This window comes from Schistocerca americana, chromosome 4, assembly GCF_021461395.2.
Source record: "Schistocerca americana isolate TAMUIC-IGC-003095 chromosome 4, iqSchAmer2.1, whole genome shotgun sequence".
Lineage (NCBI taxonomy): Eukaryota > Metazoa > Arthropoda > Insecta > Orthoptera > Acrididae > Schistocerca > Schistocerca americana.
The window spans coordinates 697595142-697620723 of record NC_060122.1 but is presented as its reverse complement, the minus strand read 5'-3'; positions in this window follow the sequence as shown (position 1 = coordinate 697620723).

Sequence of the window (25582 nt, the reverse complement as noted above, 5' to 3'; positions counted from 1 at the left end):
ACTTGCCAGTCCCTGGCACGAATCCATCCTGCTGATTAGTGTCGAGGTCCGGTGTGCCAGCCAGTCTGTGGATGGTTTTTAAGGCGGCTTTCTATCTGCCTTGGCGAATGCGGGCTGGTTCCCCTTATTCCGCCTCAGATACTCTATGTCGGAGATTGCTGCGCAAAACACTTTCTCCACGTACGCGTACGCCATAATTACTCGACCACGAAAACATTGGGGTTACACTTGTCTGGTGTGAGACGTTTCCGGGGGGACCCACTGGGGGCCGAACCGCACAATAACACTGGGTTCGGTGTGGGGTGGCGGTGTGGTGAGTGCACTGGTACAGCCTGTTGTGGAGTTATGTACGACTGAGGGCTACCGCAGGGACGAAGCCTCTTCGTCGTTTCTAGGTCCCCAGTTCCATACAATGCAATACAATATCTTATGACGAGTGGATTATGTCAGCATAATAAATTTTTAAAGTCAGTCGCTATTTATTAATTTTTGTTAGCCCCCGAAGTCATTAGATATACACTGTGCAGCTGTGTACTGAGTTCCCCGCCCGAGACAAAAATGGCTCTGAGCACTATGGGACTTAACTTCTGAGGTCATCAGTCCCCTAGAACTTAGAACTACTTAAACCTAACCAACCCAAGGACATCACACACACCCATGGCCGAGGCAGGGTTCGAACCTGCGACCTTAGCGATCGCTGCGGTTCCAGACTGTAGCGCAAGAAACCGCTCAGCCACCCCGGCCGGCTCGTGCCCCAGACAGTCTCTTAGTAAAATAAAGTAATGGGTGACCCATTACAGCTGCCCTGCACATTAGTAACCTGATGGATAAAACCAAATATTCTAGCATGCTCTCCTCGTATGATGGTGCTCTGTATGAGATAGTCACAATGCTGGAAATATGTAGCGAAACGCAAGAAATCCGGCAGAAGGGACTGTCAGTTGATTCTTAGCCCCAATGGATGGATTGTACTGCGCATAACTGACCAGAGTGATCCGTTATATTTTGATTACACGACTCCCGATAAATCGCAAAACATCAGGACCGCAGAACATCTAGCATTACGGCTTCTGGTGAGGTAAAATTTACCGATCGCATGGAATTAGTTGCAGTAAATGCAGATATCAGCCTTATATTCTCAACGAGAGCCCTAAGGAAATTTATTATGTCCACGAAAGTAGCTGACAGGACCATAATTCTACCGGTTCTTGAGTATCGGTCCCCAGCGTGGGGCCGTCACGATATAGCATTAATAGAGGCTGTAAGATGAGACCCATAGAAGCAGAGCACGTTTCGTGACTGGTAAAATAACCTAACACACAGTCTAATCCAATTCCAGGGGCAGACGCCGCGAGACAGAGGTTTTATGTTTAAAGAATTGGTTAGAATGGCTCTAAGCACTATGGGACTTAACTGCTGAGGTCATCAGTCCCGTAGAACTTAGAACTACTTAAACCTAACTAACCTGACATCACACACATCCATGCCCGAGGCAGGATTCGAACCTGCGACCGTAGCGGTCGCGCGCTTCCAGACTGTAGCGCCTAGAACCTCTCGGCCACTCCGGCCGGCCTTCTGTTAAAATTCCAAGAGGTTACGTAATAAGAAAATTGAAACAGTCCATTACTTCGACACATGTGGAAGTAAAATCATAGAAATTAAGAGTCCATATGGAGGTTTATGGGCAGTCCTACATCGGTCTACCAATTCCCGGTCGGACCACGTGGAGGAGGATATGATACTGCTATCATAATTAACCGCCCCCCCCCCCCCCCGCACCACATTACAGCATGGTGGCTTGCGGAGTATCAATGTAGTTATTGATGTAAATGCAGACTATGATGTAGTAAGGCGCATTCGGAAGCAAGGTACTGCGTCAATTCAGAGATTTATAATCTAAAAGATTTGCCAGCATTCGTGTTGTCGCCTATTTATATGCCAGAACACTATTCAAAATGGTAGCGTCCCGAATCGACATTCCAATACAGCAGCCATGAAGTCTCTCTTACTTTATCCGTCGAATTCAGTTCAAGTGGATGGTAAAGAAAAAAAAAATTTAATAGAGGCTATTGTTTATCTTCTACGCCGAAGAGACGTTGAAAAAAGGGAAGAAAATATTCTAATAAGGGTTAGAAATGCTTAAGGTTTCACCACACATTCTTAAACTTCCAAGGAGGTAGGTTACTCATCACAGGACTTCTGGAGCGCACCGTAGAATTTCAATGTTGTGCATAAGAAAGCTCTGAATGAAGCTTCTTTACATTAGTTAGAGAGTGCAAATGACTTACCACAGACAGGATCTGTGTTTGTGAGTTTCCTGTATTTTTTGATGCTCAGGTTCTAGTTTGTATTAACTATAGTTGATATAAACGCTACCAACCGGCCGGAGACCCGAGAAACCTTCATCAATTATAGTAATGTCTAAAGAATTAATTTTGTTATCCTTCTGGTGTTCTGTGGCGTAATGTGGGAAAATAGGAAAAGAAAGAAAATAGGACTAATGCGATGACGTCGATTATCAGTAGCCTTTTGGAACATACACTGTGTTCGGATATAATGAATTACCAAGAAGAAAACGATCTATTGCCGCATGAGCAGCACGAAATCAGAAAACATTGTTGTACAGCAACGCAACTAGCTCTTTATTCTCAAGAAATAATGAGTGCTATCGACAGGAGGTCTCAAATGGTTCAAATGGCTCTGAGCACTATGGGACTCAACTGCTGAGGTCATTAGTCCCCTAGAACTTAGAACTAGTTAAACCTAACTAACCTAAGGACATCACAAACATCCATGCCCGAGGCAGGATTCGAACCTGCGACCGTAGCGGCCTTGCGGTTCCAGACTGCAGCGCCTTTAACCGCACGGCCACTTCGGCCGGCACAGGAGGTCTCAAATTGATTCCATATTGAAAGGTCTCTGTTGGATTCATTTCATGTTAATTTCTCAAATATGCTGTCATTTACGTCATAAATTCATCTTCTAAATTTATTGTGGCGTTTCTCACTATCTGGGAGGAGACTGAGTAGTGGAACGTGTTACTTTTACACATAAACAAGAACGATCTGTCACGCTACTACAGTTTAAAACACAGTTTATATGTAATTCATGTCACACAGTCTCATACGGAACCTACATCCGCTTTCTTTTGTATACTGTATATGATAAGATACTGTCATCCCCCTTCCCTTCTGTGTGAGAGGATGAATGAGCAAATGTATTTCTAGTTGCATGCTTGAGGGTAGCAGACAAGCCTGTCTGCTAGAGAACAGTAGGACCAACGTCGGAACAGGTAGCTACGCTTTCTAAAAGCAAAGAGGTTTCAATCCTTAGTATGGTCCTGCCCATCCCATTGTCATGTTGGTATAGGAAGCTGCTTCTCTGGTCACTTCCGTTTGTATTTGTGAGGCACCCCTCAGGTAGGAACCACGGCAGTCTGTCCGTGGCGAGCGTCTGAAGTGGTAAGATCTCCGGCTAAGCGCGTGTCTGCTAAGTCCGTAGGACAATGGATTTCTTAAGTTCAGCCTAACTGAAAATTTAATCACCTTTATTTCAGGTTTAGCTCTAAAATATCTAATGTTATCTTAAATTGCAGCGCAGTGTAATTCTCGTGTGAAGTTCAGAATATATTCCGGTAGTTGCTTTGTCACTACTTTGTGAGTAAAGTGGAACCACGTGTTGATCAGTAACTCTAACTAAGTTCATCAGTATTAAATGCGAATGTGCGTGAGATTATAACGTCTCGTCTTGACAGTATTTTTCAATATAGCAACTTTTCTTTATGTTCAACCCACGTGGGGTGTACTTTGTGAGACCACTATCACGTGCTTATATAATTGTTTGACCCATCAGGTTAATAGTAAGACGATAGTAACCAGTTCGAGGTTTTTCTTTTGTAAATTGCTTTTCGATCTAATTTATTTTAATTACCAAAATTATTTTGGGGTTACACTCTTTGTGTAAACCAAGTTGACCACGTGAAGCATGTGGTGTAATCATCAAAGTAGCCCTCAGCTATTCTTTTCGCGAAGATTTCACAAAGAGTTAATATGAATTTAGTATACCAGTGTGTGGTAATTACATGATGGACAGGATTATGCGACGAACGTAACTTCTTTGGGTGAAAGTTGAATCGGTTGGTAGTGGTTAACTTTCTCTTGCATATGTTTCAACGTTCTCTGTGTGTTGTTTTATGAATGCAGTGTTGTATGCAGTCTCCCAATCTTGGCTCCATATTTGATGTGTTCCATAAGATTGCAACCTCACATTTTCGCAATCCTAAATAAGGCACCATTTTAGTTAGGAATCAAATTTAATATGCTGAAATTTCAATGATCAATGTTAAAATAAATTTCCAAATATAAATTGATTTATTTCTTTTTATTTAAATTATCTTATATATATATATATATCACCAGTTGTGGTATGACTATTAAAAGATTATAATTAATGTTAGTCTGGTTGGGAATTTGGTAAGCTAAGCTGGATACCTGGTGAAACAGTTGGTCAGTAATGCAAGGTTAACTTCCCCATACAGCTCACAGCTTTTAACCCGCTTTTATTGTCAATCAGTACCGCTTTCATAGCAAATTAAAGTAACAAAATTACACATGGCGACCCTGTTCTGTGATTCCGCTAGACTCTGGAATCTCAGAAACATAAGATTGCGAGTGTTATATAATCTTAATTTTTTTTTTCCCTGCAGCGCTCAAACAACTTCTGTGTTGTTCTGAGCAGACTTTCAAAAGATTCACGGCGTTGTTGAGCGGTGTTGTGTTGTTTGTCTTGTTTGTTTTCTATATTTGTGTGTTTTATATGTATGTGTTTTTCTTCTCGCTTTTAAATTGCACTGACCTCGATCAAAGATATAAATTTGTTTTGCGTGTGAAAAAGTGCATACTAGGTTGGGTACCTTTCGTGTGACCGTCGTAATTTTTGGGGGATACATATATTCTGATTAGTGTGTTGCGTACCGGGTATAAATCGAACTAATGCAGACACGTAACCAAGCTAAAAGTAGGCGGTCCAATTACTTAAGCATCATGGACCAAGGGGATAATTTGATTTCGAATATTAACACGTCGGATGGTTCCGAAAATGCATCGGGGAATACTTCAGAGGAAATGGAAAACAGGACGAACGGGCTCACATCAGAGCCAGAAATTAATTTGCCTCCAACGAACCAAATTGATTTGGCAGAACTCATGAAAGCCTTATTGCAACAAAATAAAGAAAACGCAGAGATATCTGAAAAATCGATCCGAGAGCTAGGCGATCAAATGACGCAAAAATCTGAAAAATCGTTCCGAGAACAAAAAGAATTTTCTGAAAAATCGATCCGTGAGCTAGGCGAACAAATGATACAGAAATCTGAAAAATCGATCCGTGAGCTGGGCGAACAAATGACGCAGAAATCTGAAAAATCGATCCGTGAGCTAGACCAACAAATAGACGAAAAACTAATCCAGCAGACAAATAAAGTCGACAAGTCCATGCAGAGAGTGTCCGATGATATCTCACAAAGAATAAACAATCTGGCAAGTGAAATAAAAAGTGATATTATGAAAGAATTAGGCCGTACATTTAAACAAATCGATGACCGCCTGCAAGCCTTAGAACAGGGCAAGCGGAGTCGCGATGCGGAATCTAAAGAGAGCGAAGAACCGCTACTTAGGAATTTCCAAGCGCTGAGAGAAGAATGCCAAAGAGAACACCAGCAGGAACTTTCGAGGGTCCAAGAGGCGGAAACGCATTGTCCCACGTCCGTTAGCAACACAGTAGCGGACAACAGTCAAGCGATTCACGCACTGCAACAGCAAGTAGAACAATTGAAGCAGACTGGGGCGGAGGACAACAGACAGATACATGATAAGACTGCGGCACTAGCGGACATTGTAGGCACGATGAAGGTGATGGAAAGCGAGAACAATACTACACCGGTAGCGGTCGCAGAGACCGAAGAAGTGCGTTCGCTTCTTAGATTTCAGAAGGGACAGTTCGAAGTGAACAGGCGGCACAAAGCTGTAACAGGCGAATTACAAGAACGTGTGGCGCATCTGGAAAACCGCATGGCGTGTGATTCCGAACTCGCCAATAGCACAAAAAATAGCCGTATGGACAGTGCAGAGAGGGACTCCGGCCACGAGGGAGATTTTGACGACAGGGAAGAATGTATTTTGAGGGGCAGACATGAGAAAAGTAGAAACATTCAAGGGCCTCGCCGGGAGGAAATGCGGGGATTTGATTTCAAACATTTCCTTACGGTGAGAAAGTTTGAGAAATTCCGAAATTCGCATGAGTTCGGCAGCGCGTCACTGCAACTCCATTCGGGAGTTTCGACAAGCCTTTCTGTCCACCTATTGGTCGGAAGCGGCACAAGATAGGGTCAAACATGGCATAATTATGCTGCCAAATATGAACCAGTCTGGTTTCGGCAGCCCAGCACGCCTATTCGACCACATGCTGCAGGCAATCAATTTTTATACGACCCATACGGGCCTGCGGAACTAATTAGGATATGCATCACCAAATTGCCGATGCACTTGCGCCACGTCATTCTTGCGGGACGATGCAAAGAGGACGTGGAAACGTTTAAGACACTTCTCCAAGAGTTGGAATATAATACAGCAGAATGCCCGCCTAATCAGACACAAAGTTATTACGGGGCACAGCAGTGTGATCGCAGTCGTGGCCGTAGTACTAATAAACGGCGTGACTGGTCGTCGCGACGCGAACGGAATAATAATCGGGACCGGCCGTATAGAAACTGGGGTAACAGTCGCGAACACAGGTGGAACATCGGAAATGATCGAGGACGTGGACAAGATCGTGAACGCTACAGGTACGGCAACCAGAATCGATACTACGATGAATACGGTGGGAATAGGACTGTAGGCGGAGCACCTCATGATGTTGAAATTCGGCCAGCTAACCCTAGACATAATCCAGCAAATGGAAATGAACAAAACCGGCAATGACAAACGATCAGCGCAGAAGGCGCCCAATCGGAACAAACGAGCGACATGGCGAATGAGTAGAAAGGACAGTGAGAAGTAGAGAGGACGGTGAGGAGAAAGAATTGATTAGTCTAAATTTGTGATGTATGCATTTTGAATAATATGTTGGTAAAAATAATGATAAAGATGTTTCTATGTGATTGATTAAAGTGATGTTTTTAGTTTTTTTTCTTTCCTTGTGCAATTAGGATTTAGGTTAGATCAAATGTGAAGATAAAAGGTTTCTTTGTGAACGAGTGAAATGCTGTTTATGGTTTTTTTTGTGTAAATTGAAAAGAGTCGCTCCTGAGACAAGCAAGATCTGTGTTGAATTAATGCAAAACTCAGGGTAATATCCAGTCTGTGGGTATTATGGGTCTGGCAAACCCAGGTCCTACCGAGCGAGGTGGCGCAGTGGTTAGACACTGGACTCGCATTCGGGAGGACGACGGTTCAATCCCACGTCCGGCCATCCTGCTTTAGGTTTTCCGTGATTTCCCTAAATCGCTCCAGGCAAATGTCGGGATGGTTCCTTTCAAAGGGCACGGCCGACTTCCTTCCCCGTCCTTCCCTAATCCTATGAGACCGATGACCTCGCTGTCTGGTCTCCTTCCCCGAAACAACCAACCAACCAAACCCAGGTCCCCAGCTGTTAGTAGCCTTGATTCCGATTTTCTGCTTTCAGTGCCACTATCTATCTATTACTATTCTATATCTGTCAGTATAAATGAGGATCTCTTACTATAGTATGCGTGCTGTATGGATATTTTAAGATAGGAGAACTCTGAGAAAGGAATGAGGAAGTTTAGAATCTCGAAAACAGGATCCGATAATACGATTGTTTAACCATTGGCTTCCCAATATGCGATGATATGTTAATATTGATGATATATGTCCTTTTTGCTCTTTATAGCCGAGTACGTAAAGTGCTGTCCTTGGATTTCGTCAGTATATTGATTCCCTTCAAGGTGAAAGAAGAATTGTGGTTTGTGTAATTTACATGACCCTGAAATATTATTGTGGTAGTCAAACACGAGCAGTTTTTTAGCAAATGGAGAATGGAACAGAAATATGGATCCTTTCTGTAGTCTTGATTGATGTTGAGCCAGAGCCTGAGAAATTATTCTGCGTTAATACTCGTCCTAGAAAAGAGACGTTTATGTGTTTTGCTGATGCTGTGAGCATTACAGTTTACTGTTTTCGCTGGTGCGGGATGCACTGCAGCCTATATGATTTGTACTGAGGAAATTTACCTCTTGAAGGTAGAGGAAGATTAAATAATTTTGATTATGCGACCGAAGGAAAGCTTGGCTTAATATAATAAGGATGAAGCAAAACATTTGTCATTTAAACTACAGGAGGATTCGGATCTTTTGTGTCTGTTGTAAGTTCAATATGTTAAGATGAAACTCTTTTACAGAACAGAGGAGACCACAATTTTGCCATTCATGAGAAATGAATCCAGAATAACCACACCAGGCGAAATAACTGATTTGGAAGCGAAAGGTAACTTAAAGAAGGAACGAAATGCGTAAGAAAATGTAGTATAACCTGTATGAGGAAAATATTTACCCTTCTCAGAGTCATCTGTGTGATTAATTCTTGTGATAACGTAATTTTAGATGAAATTTTCTTACTGTTTCATGTGTGAATGTATGAGTATGATAAATGTATTATTGCGAGTCTCTTATCAGGTGTGTCAACTGGTATAAATGTTTTGGCGTGTAAATAACCATTGTTCCTTTTACTGTGTATGTTTAAGGAAAGTTCTCCATATTTATCAAGTGACAAGACATATGCCGCGAGCGTCAAAAAGAGGACGAATTAGAACAATGTTGTAGTGGTGTAAACACTTTGTTGAAGTAGCATTGAAGTAGCTTGTTGGATTAACTAGTAGTGGAGTGAAGTAGAATTTTTGAGTAATACATGTTTATGGGTAGTTAGTTTGTAGTATAGACAACAGGTGTGCATGCGTGTGTGTGTGTGTGTGTGTGTGTGTGTGTGTGTGTGTGTGTAAATAACATGTGAAACCTATGCTGTCCTGACCTATACTTCCACAAGGCATAATCCTATTCATTTTAATGAATTAATAAGTAGCATTTGATTTATTAAAACGCAAGTGAACCACATTAGTGATGTGGATTTAGGTATTATATTGTCAGTTCATTTAATTTTTATTTTTATACTGTCAATTCATTTCACTTTTATTTTTTATATTGTCAAGTCATTTAACTTTTATTTTTATATTGTCGATTCATCTAACTTTTTAATTAAACAAAAATTTAAGTCTCACTTTTGTTCTTAAAAAATTGTGAAAGACAATACTAAGCGGTATTACGTATGACATTTGGTAATGACATAAGTATGATGAACAATTTCTGTGAACGCAGTTGAGAACGTGAAAGCGAACCGGCTAAACTCTTACGAGACAGCGGGAGCAGCGAGGAGGAGGGCTAGTTGTAAACTAGCGGGTTTCCCAGCAGGACACGCTGTCAACCGGGCCACTTCGGGAGTGCGGCCGACAACAAAAGAAGGGTACGCGGCAAACACTTTCCCTTGCACCTGGAGCTAATGGGCGGCCGCCCCGTGCGACCCTTCCTGGAGGCGATGACCTGAGATGGGCCAGCGGTCCATCGCGCGGAAATCCATCTGCTGGCAACGCACCACACGCACGCGACCATGACGAGACGGCCGCGGTGAAACGACAGAAGACAGGGGAGAAAGGGGCGTGGAGCCTTTTTGATACGTACTGTCCAGAGAAATTGGCAGACGTCAACGACGTCTATCAACATTTCCTGACGGATGCCTACTGTCAAGCGACAGTAAATCATGGTTCAATGTTCTCTGGTCGCTAAGGGTGGCACAAAGAAGAGCCATTAAGTGTCATCCTTGCCCAGGAATATCAAACGGGCGAGCCATTTGAGGATAACTCAAGAATGTAACGACACAAGGGTCGTGGAGAATTTTGACACGCACTGTCCAGAGAAATTGACAGACTTCAACGACGCCTATCAACATTTCCTGACGGATGCACACTGTCAAGCGACAGTAAATCATGGTTCGATGTTCTCTGGTCGCTAAGGGTGGCACAAAGAAGAGCCATTAAGTGTCATCCTTGCCCAGGAATATCAACCTGGCGTGTCAATCAAGGATACCGCACGATTAGACAACACAAACATGGAACCAAATCGAGATGTACGTGACACGGGCCACCAAGAGAAACTTCATGAGAGGGCAGAGACGGCGGGATTGCACGCAAGAGATGGACAAAAATCCCTACTGACAGCTGGGGCGACGAACCCCCGCCCCCTTTCCCCTTATATTGTGCCTCGGAACAGTGGAACTACTGAGTGTGTCAGTGAACAGTGATTATACGGTTCTTAGTTCAATACATATACGTGTGTTTCTGTCACAGAAACTTTGACTCGTGTGTTTTGCAGAGGTTCGATTTATTGGTGTTCATTAGACTGACTCTTTTATTTTTCAGGTGTTCTATTTATTGTATTTTTTTTTAGACTTTGACTATTGTATTTTGAGGGTGTTTTATTTATTGGTGGTTTTTTTTAGACGTTGACTATTGTACTTTCAGAGCTGTTTTATTGATCAATGTTTGTTCTTGTGTGATGTATTAGATTTGTGATATTTTGTTTCGTAAATTCATTCCTGTGGCATTGCTTCGTTTATCAGTCAGATAGCTATTCATTCTCATTGGACTGTGATCGATTAGCCTTTGCATGGGGCATATTTATAGTGAGGAACCCCATAAGGGTAACAATCACATAATTAATTGTAGTTTCAGTATAATGACACAGTGATCATTGTTTGCCGACTAACTGAAATAGAGTGATTAAATTAGTGCCGCAAAGTTTTTTTTTTTTGTTTTACAAATTATTAGTTTTATAAGATATAGAATTTTTTTGCGATAACCACTTGAAAAACATGTTTTTTTCTCTTATCATTTTTTTTGCTTTTGCGCATTGTGCATTGTAATGTTCTGCTTCATAATACTGATGTTATTTTCATGTTTTTTTTTAATTGCTGTGGCACCTTTGCTATTTTCATAAATTTTACTTATTAATAAACAGTCATAAATTTTCCTTGCAATGAGCAAATACTGGTGAACTCCATAAGGGTAACAACCAGAAATTGTTTTCATATTGATGACACAGGAACCATTGTTTTTAGTTGCTGACCGAATTAGGTCTACACTATCTTTGAAATAGGTGTCACAGATTGTGTTCTTTTTCTGTTAGAAATTGGTAGGTTCTATAGATGTGTTGAAATTATTGTGTTTTAGCAAGTAGCTGGTGACCTTTTGCCTTTTCTTTACACTTTTGGTTTAAGTAGGGTGTGAGAAGCCTGCTTGGGAATGTCCTAGCATGGCCAGAAAATTCCCTGCACAGTCTTTTCCCGGAGCGTTGGGGATATGAAAGGTCTCTGTTGGATTCCTTTCATGTTAATTTCTTAAATATGTTGTCATTTACGGCATAAATTCCTCTTCTAAATTTACTGTGGCGTTTCTATCTGGGAGGAGACTGAGTGGTGGAATGTGTTACTTTTACACATAAACAAGAACGATCTGTCACACTACCACACTATAAAACACAGTTTACATGTAATTCATGCCACACAGTCTCATACGGAACCTACATCCGCTTTCTTTTGTATACTGTATATGATAAGATACTGTCATCCCCCTTCCCTTCTGTGTGAGAGGATGAATGAGCAAATGTATTTCGAGTTGCATGCTTGAGGGTAGCAGACAAGCCTGTCTGCTAGAGAACAGTAGGACCAACGTCGGAACAGGTAGCTACGCTTTCTAAAAGCAAAGAGGTTTCAATCCTTAGTATGGTCCTGCCCATCCCATTGTCATGTTGGTATAGGAAGCTGCTTCTCTGGTCACTTCCGTTTGTATTTGTGAGGCACCCCTCAGGTAGGAACCACGGCAGTCTGTCCGTGGCGAGCGTCTGAAGTGGTAAGATCTCCGGCTAAGAGCGTGTCTGCTAAGTCCATAGGACAATGGATTTCTTAAGTTCAGCCTAACTGAAAATTTAATCACCTTTATTTCAGGTTTAGCTCTAAAATATCTAGTGTCATCTTAAATTGCAGCGTAGTGTAATTCTCGTGTGAAGTTCAGAATACACTCCTGGAAATTGAAATAAGAACACCGTGAATTCATTGTCCCAGGAAGGGGAAACTTTATTGACACAATCCTGGGGTCAGATACATCACATGATCACACTGACAGAACCACAGGCACATAGACACAGGCAACAGAGCATGCACAATGTCGGCACTAGTACAGTGTATATCCACCTTTCGCAGCAATGCAGGCTGCTATTCTCCCATGGAGACGATCGTAGAGATGCTGGATGTAGTCCTGTGGAACGGCTTGCCATGCCATTTCCACCTGGCGCCTCAGTTGGACCAGCGTTCGTGCTGGACGTGCAGACCGCGTGAGACGACGCTTCATCCAGTCCCAAACATGCTCAATGGGGGACAGATCCGGAGATCTTGCTGGCCAGGGTAGTTGACTTACACCTTCTAGAGCACGTTGGGTGGCACGGGATACATGCGGACGTGCATTGTCCTGTTGGAACAGCAAGTTCCCTTGCCGGTCTAGGAATGGTAGAACGATGGGTTCGATGACGGTTTGGATGTACCGTGCACTATTCAGTGTCCCCTCGACGATCACCAGTGGTGTACGGCCAGTGTAGGAGATCGCTCCCCACACCATGATGCCGGGTGTTGGCCCTGTGTGCCTCGGTCGTATGCAGTCCTGATTGTGGCGCTCACCTGCACGGCGCCAAACACGCATACGACCATCATTGGCACCAAGGCAGAAGCGACTCTCATCGCTGAAGACGACACGTCTCCATTCGTCCCTCCATTCACGCCTGTCGCGACACCACTGGAGGCGGGCTGCACGATGTTGGGGCGTGAGCGGAAGACGGCCTAACGGTGTGCGGGACCGTAGCCCAGCTTCATGGAGACGGTTGCGAATGGTCCTCGTCGATACCCCAGGAGCAACAGTGTCCCTAATTTGCTGGGAAGTGGCGGTGCGGTCCCCTACGGCACTGCGTAGGATCCTACGGTCTTGGCGTGCATCCGTGCGTCGCTGCGGTCCGGTCCCAGGTCGACGGGCACGTGCACCTTCCGCCGACCACTGGCGACAACATCGATGTACTGTGGAGACCTCACGCCCCACGTGTTGAGCAATTCGGTGGTACGTCCACCCGGCCTCCCGCATGCCCACTATACGCCCTCGCTCAACGTCCGTCAACTGCACATACGGTTCACGTCCACGCTGTCGCGGCATGCTACCAGTGTTAAAGACTGCGATGGAGCTCCGTATGCCACGGCAAACTGGCTGACACTGACGGGGGCGGTGCACAAATGCTGCGCAGCTAGCGCCATTCGACGGCCAACACCGCGGTTCCTGGTGTGTCCGCTGTGCCGTGCGTGTGATCATTGCTTGTACAGCCCTCTCGCAGTGTCCGGAGCAAGTATGGTGGGTCTGACACACCGGTGTCAATGTGTTCTTTTTTCCATTTCCAGGAGTGTATATTCCGGTAGTTGCTTTGTCACTACTTTGTGAGTAAAGTGAAACCACATGTTGATCAGTAACTCTAACTAAGTTCATCAATCTTAAATGCGAATGTGCGTGAGATCATAACGTCTCGTCTTGACATTTTTTTTCAATATAGCAACTTTTCTTTATGTTCAACCCACGTGGGGTGTACTTTGTGAGACCACTATCACGTGCTTATATAATTGTGTGACCCATCAGGTTAATAGTAAGACGATAGTAACCAGTTCGAGGTTTTTCTTTTGTAAATTGCTTTTCGATCTAATTTATTTTAATTATCAAAATTATTGTGGAGTTACACTCTTTGTGTAAACCAAGTTGACCACGTGAAGCATGTGGTGTAATCATCAAAGTAGCCCTCAGCTATTCTTTTCGCGAAGATTTCACAAAGAGTTAATATGAATTTAGTATACCAGTGTGTGGTAATTACATGATGGACAGGATTATGCTACGAACGTAACTTCTTTGGGTGAAAGTTGAATCGATTGGTAGTGGTTAACTTTCTCTTGCATATGTTTCAACGTTCTTTGTGTGTTGTTTTATGAATGCAGTGTTGTATGCAGTCTCCCAATCTTGGCTCCATATTTGATGTGTTCCGTAAGATTGCAATCTCACATTTTCACAATCCTAAATAAGGCACCAGTTTAGTTAGGAATCAAGTTTGATATGCTGAAATTTCAATGATCAATGTTAAAATAAATTTCCAAATATAAATTGATTTATTTCTTTTTATTTAAATTATCTTTTATAAATATATCACCGGTTGTCGTATGACTATTAAAAGATTATAATTAATGTTAGTCTGGTTGGGAATTTGGTAAGCTAGGCTGGATACCTGGTGAAACAGTTGGTCAGTAATGCAAGGTTAACTTCCCCATACAGCTCACAGCTTTTAACCCGCTTTTATTGTCTATCAGTACCGCTTTCGTAGCAAATTAAAGTAACAACATTACAATATTTCTAGATTTCCAAAAGCCTTTCGACACTGTACGGCAGGAGGGACCTACAATGAAATTGCAAGCCTCAGTTGTAAGACTGGATTCGTGATTTCCTGTCTCAATGATGACAGTTCGTATTAATTGATGAGAAGTCACTGGGTAAAACGGAAGTGAGATGCGTTTTCATCAAGGAAGTGGTACGGACCCTATGTTCCTAATGTACAGAAATGATTTAGGAGACGATCAAAGTATTGGTCATAGATTGTTTTCAGATGATGCTGTCATTTACCATATAGCAAAGTCATCAGAAGACCAGAACCAGCTGCTAAATGATTTAGACAAGACACTTGTGTGGTGCTAAAAGTGGCTATTTACAATAAATAATGAAAATTGTGAGGTCGCTCAGATGAGCTCTAAATGAATCCGTTAAATTTAGGTTACACGATAAATAACACAAATATAAAGGCTCTCAACTCATATAAATATATAGGGACTACAATTACGAACGGTTACTTAGGTAGTGTTGTGAAGAAGACGTTTTCTTAGAAGAAAACTTAGACGATACAGCAAATTCACTAAATACACTGCCTACACTATGCTTGTCCGTCTTCTGCTAGAGTATGGATGTGCGGTGTGCTATCCTTCCCTGACAGGTTTGACAGAGGAAACTAAAAAGGTTCAAAGAAGGGGAGCTCGTTTTGCATTATAGCGAAGTAGAGGAGAGAGTATCACGTATATGATACGCGAATTGGTGTGGGTGGCATGAAAACAAAGAAGTTTTCCTATTCGGCGAGATCTTTTCATTCAATTTCAACTTCCAACTTCCTCCTGCGAATGCGAAGTTATTTTGGTGATGCCCACCTACACAGGGAGAAATGATCTTATTTAAGAGACATAGAATTCGCACGGAGAGATTTAAGTGTTTGTTTTTTTGCGCGAGCTGTTCGGAGTGTAACGGCAGGGAAGTTGTGTAAGTGTTTCGACGAATCCCCTGGCACGTACTTAAGTGAGAATTCCAAAGTAGTCATGTAGATGTAAATGTAGATTTAAGGTAATATGCTTACTCAATAAAGTAAGTTCTTCTTTACTTTCATTATTGACGATGAATGTGTCATCTACATATCTGTTATATAGTAAATTTTCTGGGTGAAGTTACCTCTGTTGTTCGAAAGTTTATTTTCATAACCATTAATGAAAATCTGAGGAACATTGCTAGGGATGAATCCTGCTTGTAATTGTCGTGTTGACACATTTTGTACAACTATCCAGCGTGTCTGATTTTCGTATGAAATAATCCAACGCGAAGAAGCATCTATTTGTGGTTGTCTTCAGGTACTGTAAAATGCGGTGAAACACTTTGCACCTGTTCAGTTACGGCTGGAAAGTATTGTAAGTAACGGCACGGATCTGAGGAGCTTCCACGCAGGTTTTCACAAGCTGCCTCGTTAGAAGGTGCTCTTTAACGTCGGCAGAAACTAGTTAGGAAATCGATTTACGCGCCATGCCATTTCTTACACTAGCACGTGTTAACGCAGTATGGAGTAGTTACAGCACGTACATCCTTAGCGTAACTAATTCCAACGACGCAACGGTAACAGCGGTATCAAAGTCCTCGAATGTATGCAACTTCTGCATGTTGAAACTTGTGTGCATGGAGATTATTAGCCAATTTCTACTGATTACCACCTGCGGTAACTTCGTGAGAATAAAGGCTATAGGCACGCACACGATTTTCATGCTTATCGTTCGAAGGTTCCTTTTTCTCCGTCAGTTCGCGCGTAAATCATTGTAAAGATGCACAAGTACCGCCGTCGCAGCTCCTCCGCCGCAATGTGCGTCGAAACCGAGTAGAATCGAATTTAGCGGCAGCGGTTGGCAGCAATTACGGCGGAACAATGGGCGGCCCGACTGAGGAGCGGCGGCAAGTGCCAGAGGCGCTCACCACTACCTGCTACCTGCCCAGACGGGGCTTTTACCCAAATAGGAGTCTGGTAATTGTAGCGGGACGCTTCCACGATGGCGCGGTATGAAGAAAGGCCGCCCCCCTCGGAGTACCGCTGATCCTGAGCGGCGGAGACGGCGGTGCCGGCCACGGGCAGACCCTTCCCAGAGCTGACGGCAGCCGCGGCTCTCCAGTGTACTAGTAATTGCCTCTGGAGAATGATGGCGGTGCAGCGAAATACAGATAATAGGCTGTGCCATTGCCCCGGTATGCTGCTGGCAAATATGCTGCTGCTGCTATTTGTAATATATGAAGGTGAGCTGAAAAGTAATTCCTCATCACTTTTAATGTGAAAAAATGGTTCAAATGGCTCTGAGCACTATAGGACTTAACTTCTGAGGTCATCAGTGCCCTAGAACTTTTTTTTTTTTTGTCATCAGTCTACTGACTGGTTTGATGCGGCCCGCCACGATTTCCTTTCCTGTGCTAACCTCTTCATCTCAGAGTAGCACTTGCAACCTACGTCCTCAATTACTTGCTTGACGTATTCCAATCTCTGTCTTCCTCTACAGTTTTTGCCCTCTACAGCTCCCTCTAGTACCATGGAAGTCATTCCCTCATGTCTTAGCAGATGTCCTATCATCCTGTCCCTTCTCCTTATCAGTGTTTTCCACTTATTCCATTCCTCTCCGATTCTGCGTACAACCTCCTCATTACTTACCTTATCAGTCCACCTAATTTTCAACATTCTTCTATAGCACCACATCTCAAATGCTTCGATTCTCTTCTGTTCCGGTTTTCTCACAGTCCATGTTTCACTACCATACAATGCCGTACTCCAGATGTACATCCTGTGAAATTTCTTCCTCAAATTAAGGCCGGTATTTGATATTAGTAGACTTCTCTTGGCCAGAAATGCCTTTTTTTGCCATAGCGAGTCTGCTTTTGATGTCCTCCTTGCTCCGTCCGTCATTGGTTATTTTACTGCCTAGGTAGCAGAATTCCTTAACTTCATTGACTTCGTGACCATCAATCCTGATGTTAAGTTTCTCGCTGTTCTCATTTCTGCTACTTCTCATTACCTTCGTCTTTCTCCGATTTACTCTCAAACCATACTGTGTACTCATTAGACTTCATTCCGTTCAGCAGATCATTTAATTCTTCTTCCCTTTCACTCAGGATAGCAATGTCATCAGCGAATCGTATCATTGATATCCTTTCACCTTGTATTTTAATTCCACTCCTGAATCTTTCTTTTATTTCCATCATTGCTTCGTCGACGTACTGATTGAAGAATAGGGGCGAAAGGCTACAGCCTTGTCTTACACCCTTCTTAATACGAGCACTTCGTTCTTGATCGTCCACTCTTTTTATTCCCTCTTGGTTGTTGTACATATTGTATATGATCCATCTCTCCCTATAGCTTACCCCTACTTTTTTCAGAATCTCGAACAGCTTGCACCATTTTATATTGTCGAACGCTTTTTCCAGGTCGACAAATCCTATGAAAGTGTCCTGATTTTTCTTTAGCCTTGCTTCCATTATTAGTCGTAACGTCAGAATTGCCTCTCTCTAGAACTTAGAACTACTTAAACCTAACTAACCTAAGGACATCACACACATCCATGCCCGAGGCAGGATTCGAACCGGTGACCGTAGCGGTCTCGCGGTTCCAGACTATAGCGCCTAGAACCGCTCGGTCACTCCGGCTGACTTATGCGAAAACTCTTGAAAATTTCTTAATAAAACAAACATTATTAATATTCTACATCATTATTCTTCGTGTCCACATTTCTTCAGCCCTCTACCACTAAAGGGATCCTAATTGTAACGTGTAATGTGGCAGTGTATAATGTAACTAAGAGTGGTTATAATTAAAATGCTTCTATTCAAAGAGGTCCATTATGGGCTGCAATTATGCCATAACAGCGTAACTTGTTATTTTCCATTGCGTTAATGTGGAACCAATTAACGCAGGAAAAAAAATTAGTTTCGATTTTGGCCACCAGGTGCAAATCTGACGCAATGAATGCGGGAAAGACATACAGAAATGTTCCCATATGTAATGGATCAGTCATGGGATGTGGACAGGAAAAGTCGAACAAGGAAGAAAAACCTAATGCTGATTTTATTAACCGCCGCTTACGCAACTTGTTAGCCCTCCTCCGGGGCCAACGTCGCTAACACACGCTTGTGTGGGCGCTCGGCTCGGAAGTAAGCCGATTCGAATTCTGGTTGTGGACGACATTTTCATTTCCAGTATTTAGCCAGCAAGTGGGGGAGAACAGCGTGCTGTAGTCGAGTTTCTAATTCTAGATTTTCGTCCACGCATGCTCAACATGTGAAAAAATCCGACTCCTTGCAGTTATTGACATCGATCGTTCCCACTACTGTCCTGACTTGGCCCCATTCGATTTTCATCCAAATTCTGAAGGTGGCAGGGGTAAAATACAGGGAGCGAAACGCTATTTACAATTTGTACAGAAACCAGGTGGCAGGTATAAGAGTCGAGGGGCCTGAAAGGGAAGCAGTGGTTGGGAAGGGAGTGAGACAGGGTTGTAGCCTATCCCCGATGTTATTCAGTCTGTATATTGAGTAAGCAGTGAAGGAAACAAAAGAAAAATTCAGAGTAGGTATTAAAATTCATGGAGAAGAAACAAAAACTTTGAGGTTAGTCGATGACGTTGTAATTCTGTCTGAGACAGCAAAGGGCTTCGAAGAGCAGTTGATCGGAATGGACAGTGTCTTGAAAGGAGGATACAAGATGAACATCAACAAAAGCAACGGCTAGTCCCGGCGGAGGTTCGAGTCCTCCCTCGGGCATGGGTGTGTGTGTTTGTCCTTAGGGTAATTTAGGTTAAGTAGTGTGTAAGCTTAGGTACTGATGACCTTAGCAGTTAAGTCCCATAAAATTTCACACACATTTGAACAAAATCAAAACGAGGATAATGGAATGTAGTCGAATTAAATCGGGTGATGCTGAGGGTATTATATTAGGAAATGAGACACTTAAAGTAGTAAAGGAGTTTTGCTATTTGGGGAGCAAAATAACGGATGATGGTCGGAGAGGATACAAAATGTAGACTGGAAATGGCAAGGAAAGCGTTTCTGAAGGAGAGAAATTTGTTAACATCGAGTATAGATTTAAGTGTCAGGAAGTCGTTTCTGAAAGTATTTGTATGGAGTGTAGACATGTATGGAAGAGAAACGTGGACGATAAATAGTTTGGACAAGAAGAGAATAGAAGCTTTCGAAATGTGGTGCTACAGAAGAATGGTGACGATTAGATGGGTAGATCACATAACTAATGAGGAGGTATTGAATAGAATTGGGGAGAAGAGGAGTTTGTGGCACAACTTGACTAGATGAAGGGATCGGTTGGTAGGACATCTTCTGAGAGATCAAGGGATCACCAATTTAATATTTGAGGGCAGCGTGGAGGGTAAACATCGTAGAGAGAGTCCTAGAGATGAATACACTAAGCAGATTCAGAACGATGTAGGCTACACTACGTACTGGGAGACGAAGCAGCTTGCACAGGATAGAGTAGCATGGAAAACTGCATCAAATCAGTCTCAGGACTGAAGACCACAACATTAAAGATCAGCTTCGATAGAGTTGAAGCGGCGCAAGAAGAGGTGAGGCTATGTCACCATAAAAAAGTCAAACATTATAAAGTGACCTTATCAACAAAGTAGTCTCTCGTTGGGAGAAATGTGATCATCATCAGGGTGAATGTGTTGACAAATAAATACGTATGCAGACATGAAGAATAAACGTGTAGAAGGTTAATAACGTTTTCTTTATTTAAAAAGTTGTAAGGGTTTTCTCGTAAAAAATTGTGAGATGTCAGTTTTAGCACACCCTCCTATATTACAAGTTGCTAACCGGATGAAGTATGAAGGCAGTGTGTGGAGGCTAGCAACACACCCAAAATATACGTACCACTCCAGCTGTTCTTAGGGCTTTTTTCCGATCCACACAAATGTTTCTTGCGGGGGAACTTCTTCTGACTGCCGGCCGGGGTGGCCGAGCGGTTCTAGGCGCTACAGTCTGGAACCGCGCAACCTCTACGGTCGCAGGTTCGAATCCTGCCTCGGGCATGGATGTGTGTGATGTCCTTAGGTTAGTTAGGTTTAAGTAGTTCTAAGTTCTAGGGGACTGATGACCTCAGAAGTTAAGTCCCACAGTGCTCAGAGCCATTTGAACCATTTATTCTGACTCCAAATATAATGCTACCATAAACAGGTCGATCAAAAGGGCACTAATTTCATATTAAACTATTAAATATTACGTGTGTTGTGCATACATATTAATCAGCGGTACATTCGATAATTTGGCAGTGAAGTAACGAATGTATCGTTGCATCATTACAGTTGAAGCAGACACGTTAAAGCTAATAATAGCCCTACACTCTATTTATTAGTCTTTGATAAGTGGAAATGCTAATATAGTAGGCTCTTTACAGAACTTCTTAGTTCAGAAAATAGTGACCGGCAGTTTTACCTGGTGCTTGATATCAAAGGATAAAAGGAACTGAAGTATCAGAAGCTACGCGAGACAAGTTGACAAGCTGATATCATTACATATAGCTATATAGCATAAGAGGCGGCAGGTCATTTTCGCCAGTCGTCTCTCATTTTATTCTTCAGTCACGAGAGCTGTTTAATTTTCTACTTCATTAAATACATAAACATGAAGACCTCAGGATGATCAAACTTGAAAGTTAGATGAACCACTACTTACTTTTCTTTCTCATTATACGATCAGATTTATTACAGCCATTTCCTCCATATCAATTATAGTTTAACTCTGAGGAGACAAGTACGGGATGTGGTTCAGCACGCAAGTGTCTTGGTAAGTCATTGTGAGGAAACTGCTGTGCCGATAACAGAATCTGATCTTTGTGGTTGTCAGCGATAATCCTCTTACAAGCGGCTTGGTAAGTCATTGAGTGCCCACTGCTGCGCCGACGACAGAAGCTAACCTTTGTGGTTAGCGATAATCGTCATACAACGGTCAGGTGGCTTGGAGGCCATTAGGATACGGTACTGCCTGTGAGTAATACAGATCTATGGGTAGACGTTCAATTTGGCATTATCTGTTTCTCATGCGATAACATCTTTTAAAACATTCTTGCCGGCCGGAGTGGCCATGCAGTTCTAGGCGATACAGTCTGGAACCGAGCGACCGCTACGGTCGCAGGTTGGAATCCTGCCTCGGGCATGGATCTGTGTGATGTCTTTCGGTTAGTTAGGTTTAATTAGTTCTAAGTTCTAGGCGACCGATGACCTCAGAAGTTAAGTCGCATAGTGCTCAGAGTCATTTGAACCATTGGAACCACACCATTCTTGGTACAGGGCATCATGCGTAATTTGACGAAGAAGCGTGCTGATGAGAGATCATAATGAAGTTCCTCTTACTACACTGCAAAGGAAATTAAACTCGTTGTAAGGAATCAGTCATTTATGACACCTCACATTAGGTTTTTGAAAACAAAATTTGGAGAAAATTACGGAGAAATACTTGTAGCACACGTGAGAGATACAGATTTGAGGATAAAGCCGCTAGCTTAGACTGAGTTTCAAAAGTTGGCCTATGAATTGGATTAAAATTTGAATCTCACTGACAGATCTCGAGCGATCCGCGAGTGGAACATAGGGGGGGGGGGGGGGGGGAAGGGAATATGACTTCATGACTTTGGCGCGAATGGTGCCCTCCGCCACACGCCGCTTGGTGGCTAGCGGAGTATATATTTAGATGTGTATATATTTAGATGTAGATATGTAGATGTAGATTTAACAGGGAAAAGAAATTGGTAGGTAAGGATTCCTGTAAGAGCTTAATGAAGAAGCATCCAGAACTGTCTTTCGGGAAACCTTAGTCCACAAGTTAAACGCGTTGTGTTAGATTCAGTCGACCACAAGTTGAACGGTTTTTCAACCACCGTTTTTTAATATCTTGTGCATTTGATATGTAAACAGATTAATTTGTTTGTGAACCAAATAGCCACCTTTTTTATTATAAACCTGTATTGAGTTGCATGGCCCAGCCCACATGGCACGAAACTTTTCTTAACATCTCGAAATTTAAGCCTTAGAAAATCTTTTGTTGCTGTTAGTCATTCCGGTTAGAAAATTTTTTCATCATTTCCACCAAAAGAAATGTTCAAGTAAAATATTTATTCAGTTGTACGTTACCTGTAAACAACAGCGAAAATTTTATACCACTTTTGGCTTAAATGGCCCGTACTACACGCCGTTACACTGCCATTTTCTATTTTATCTCATTTTATATTTTTGATGCCACCCGCCACAAATTCCTATCCTGCGCCAATCTTTTCCTCCCAGAGTAGCAATAGCTATCTACGACATCAACTATTTGCTGGACGTATTCCGATCTGTCTTCGTCTACAGTTCTAACCATCCACAGCTCCCTGTAGTACCATCTAAGTTATTCCCTGATGTCTGAGCATATGTCACATCATGCTTTCCCTTCTCCTCGTCAGTGTTTCCATATATTTCTTCCCTCGCCGATTCTACAGAGGAACTCATTCCTTACCTTAACAGTCCACCACATTTTCAACATTCGTCTGTAGTAACACATCCCGAAAGTTTCGATTCTAGTCTGTTCCCGTTTTCCCACAGTCCATGTGTCACAACCATACAATGGTGAGCTCCAAAAGTACATTCTCCGAATGCGGTAATTTATTCATGAAATTAAGTCCAACGTTTGATACTAATAGACTTCTCCTTCCCGGAATGCCCTTTTGGCCAGTGTTAGTCTATTTTTTTGTACCCTCCTTGCTCCATCCGTCACCGATTATTTTGCTGTGTAAGTAGCAGAATTCCTTAACTTAGCTAAGTTCGTGATCCCCAACTTTGATGTTAATTTTCTCGCTATTTTTATTTCTTCTACGTCTCATTACGTTCGTCTTTCTTCGATTCACTCTCAGACCACGTTGTGTGCTCATCTGTACATTTGGATGTTCATTCCATATAACAGAACCTGTAATTCTTCTTCACTTTCACGAACGAGAACAATGTCATCAGGGTATCTTATCATCGATGTCCTTTCAATTTGAATTTTAATCCCACTTTTGAATTTTTCTTTTATTTCCGTCATCGCTTCCTCGCTGTATAGATTGAACAATAGGAGCGAATGACTACGATCTCGAGCACTTCGTTATTGGTCTACCAGTTTCACTGTTCCTTTCTGGTTCTTGTGTATATTGTACATTAGCCATCTTTCACTGTAGCTTGCCCAATTTTTCTGAGAATTCTGAACATCTTGCACCATTTTACACTGTCGAACGTTTTTTCAAGGTCGACGAATCCTATGACCGTGTCTCCATTTTTCTTCAGTCTTGCTTCCAAAGTCAGAACTGCCTCTCTGGGGTCTTTACCAACCGTAAACGAAAATTCACCATCATTTAACAAATCTTTTCCATTCTTTTGCATATTATTCCTGTCAGCAACTTCGATGAATCAGCTGTAGATTATGCGATAATTCTAGCACATGTCGGCGTTCGAAGTACTCTTTACACCTATTTGTTGTGTTATCTGCATTTAGCAATGGAATTACCACTGCACTCTTAATGTCATTGTACTTGCTTTTTTGACTTTTCTGTGCGCTGAGGTAGTTCTTCCGACAACCTTTTTCGATTTCTTCACATTTTCCATGCATCCATTCGCCTTAGCTCCCCTGCCCTTCCTATTTATTTCGTCCAAAGTGATTTGTACTTCTGTATTCCTTAATTTCCCAGAACTTTTTCGTACTTCTTTCACCGACCAACAGATATCTTCCGTAACCCATGGTTTCTTCGCTGTTACCTTCCATGTACCTTTGTTTTTCTTTCCAACTTCTGTGATTGTCCTTTATAGAGATATCCATACCTTTTCAACTGAACTACCTAGTAATCTGTTCATTATCGCAGTATCTGTAGCCTCAGAGAACTTCAAGCGTATCCCTCCATTGCTTAGTACTTCTGTATCCTACTTCTTTGCGCAGTGATTCTTCCTGACTAACCTCTTAAATTTTAGCCTTGTCTTCTCTGTCTGATCCTGGGTATGCCTTACAATCCAGTGTCTGATTTCGAGATCTCTCCCTGCCTATGACGTAATGCAACTGAAATTTTCTCATATCTGCCTGCCTTTTCCATGTGTAGCTCGTGCTCTTGTGATTCTTAAACAGAGTCTTCGATCTTACTAGCTGTCATTTATTTCAGAACTCAATTATTATTTGTCCTCTCTCATTCCTAGTACCAAGCTCACATCATCCCGTAACCGTTTCTGCTACTCCTTCTCTTATAACCGCATTCCAGTCCCCCCATGAGTATTACTTTTCATCTCCCTTTAAGTGCTGCGTTACCCGTTCGATATCCTCATCCACGTCCTCCATCTCTTCATCTTCTGCTTGCGACGTCCGTTGTACATTTGAACTATCGTTGACGGTGTTGGTTTGCTCTCGAGTCTCATGAGAACAACCCTATCACTGAACTGTTTACAGTAACTCACCCTCTGTCCTACCTTCGTATTCAAAACGCATCCTACTCCCATTATAACATTTTCCACTCCTGGTGACATTGACCTATACTCGTCTGACCAGAAATCCTTGCCATCTTTCAGTATCACGTCACTGACCTCCACTATATCTAGACTGAGCGTTTGCCTTTCTCTTTTCAGATACTCTAGCTTCCCTACCATGTTGAAACTTCTGACATTCTACTACCCGTTTCGTGGAATATTACCCTTTGGTTTGTTGTTCAAGTTTTTTCCCATGGTTCCCTTCCCATTGGCAGCCTCTCCCAGGAATCCGACTGGGGGACTAATGCTGAATCTTTTGGCAGTGGAACTGATTCTTCTGACTATTTGGAGAAGTTTCTCACCTCACGGATACGAGAGTGCGCTGAACCTTTGTCCTCCGTCCTTTTTGAGAATGCCGTCGTCAGAATGACGGTGGCGTCTTATGCAGGAAGTCTTTGGCCGCGACCGCTGACAATTTTTATTTAAAATGCAAGCAATAATGAGATTCGAACCAGGGACACAGGACGTCTTGATTACTAGTCAAATACGCTACCAGTAGACCTACTTATACTTGGTAAACCTACTACAGATCT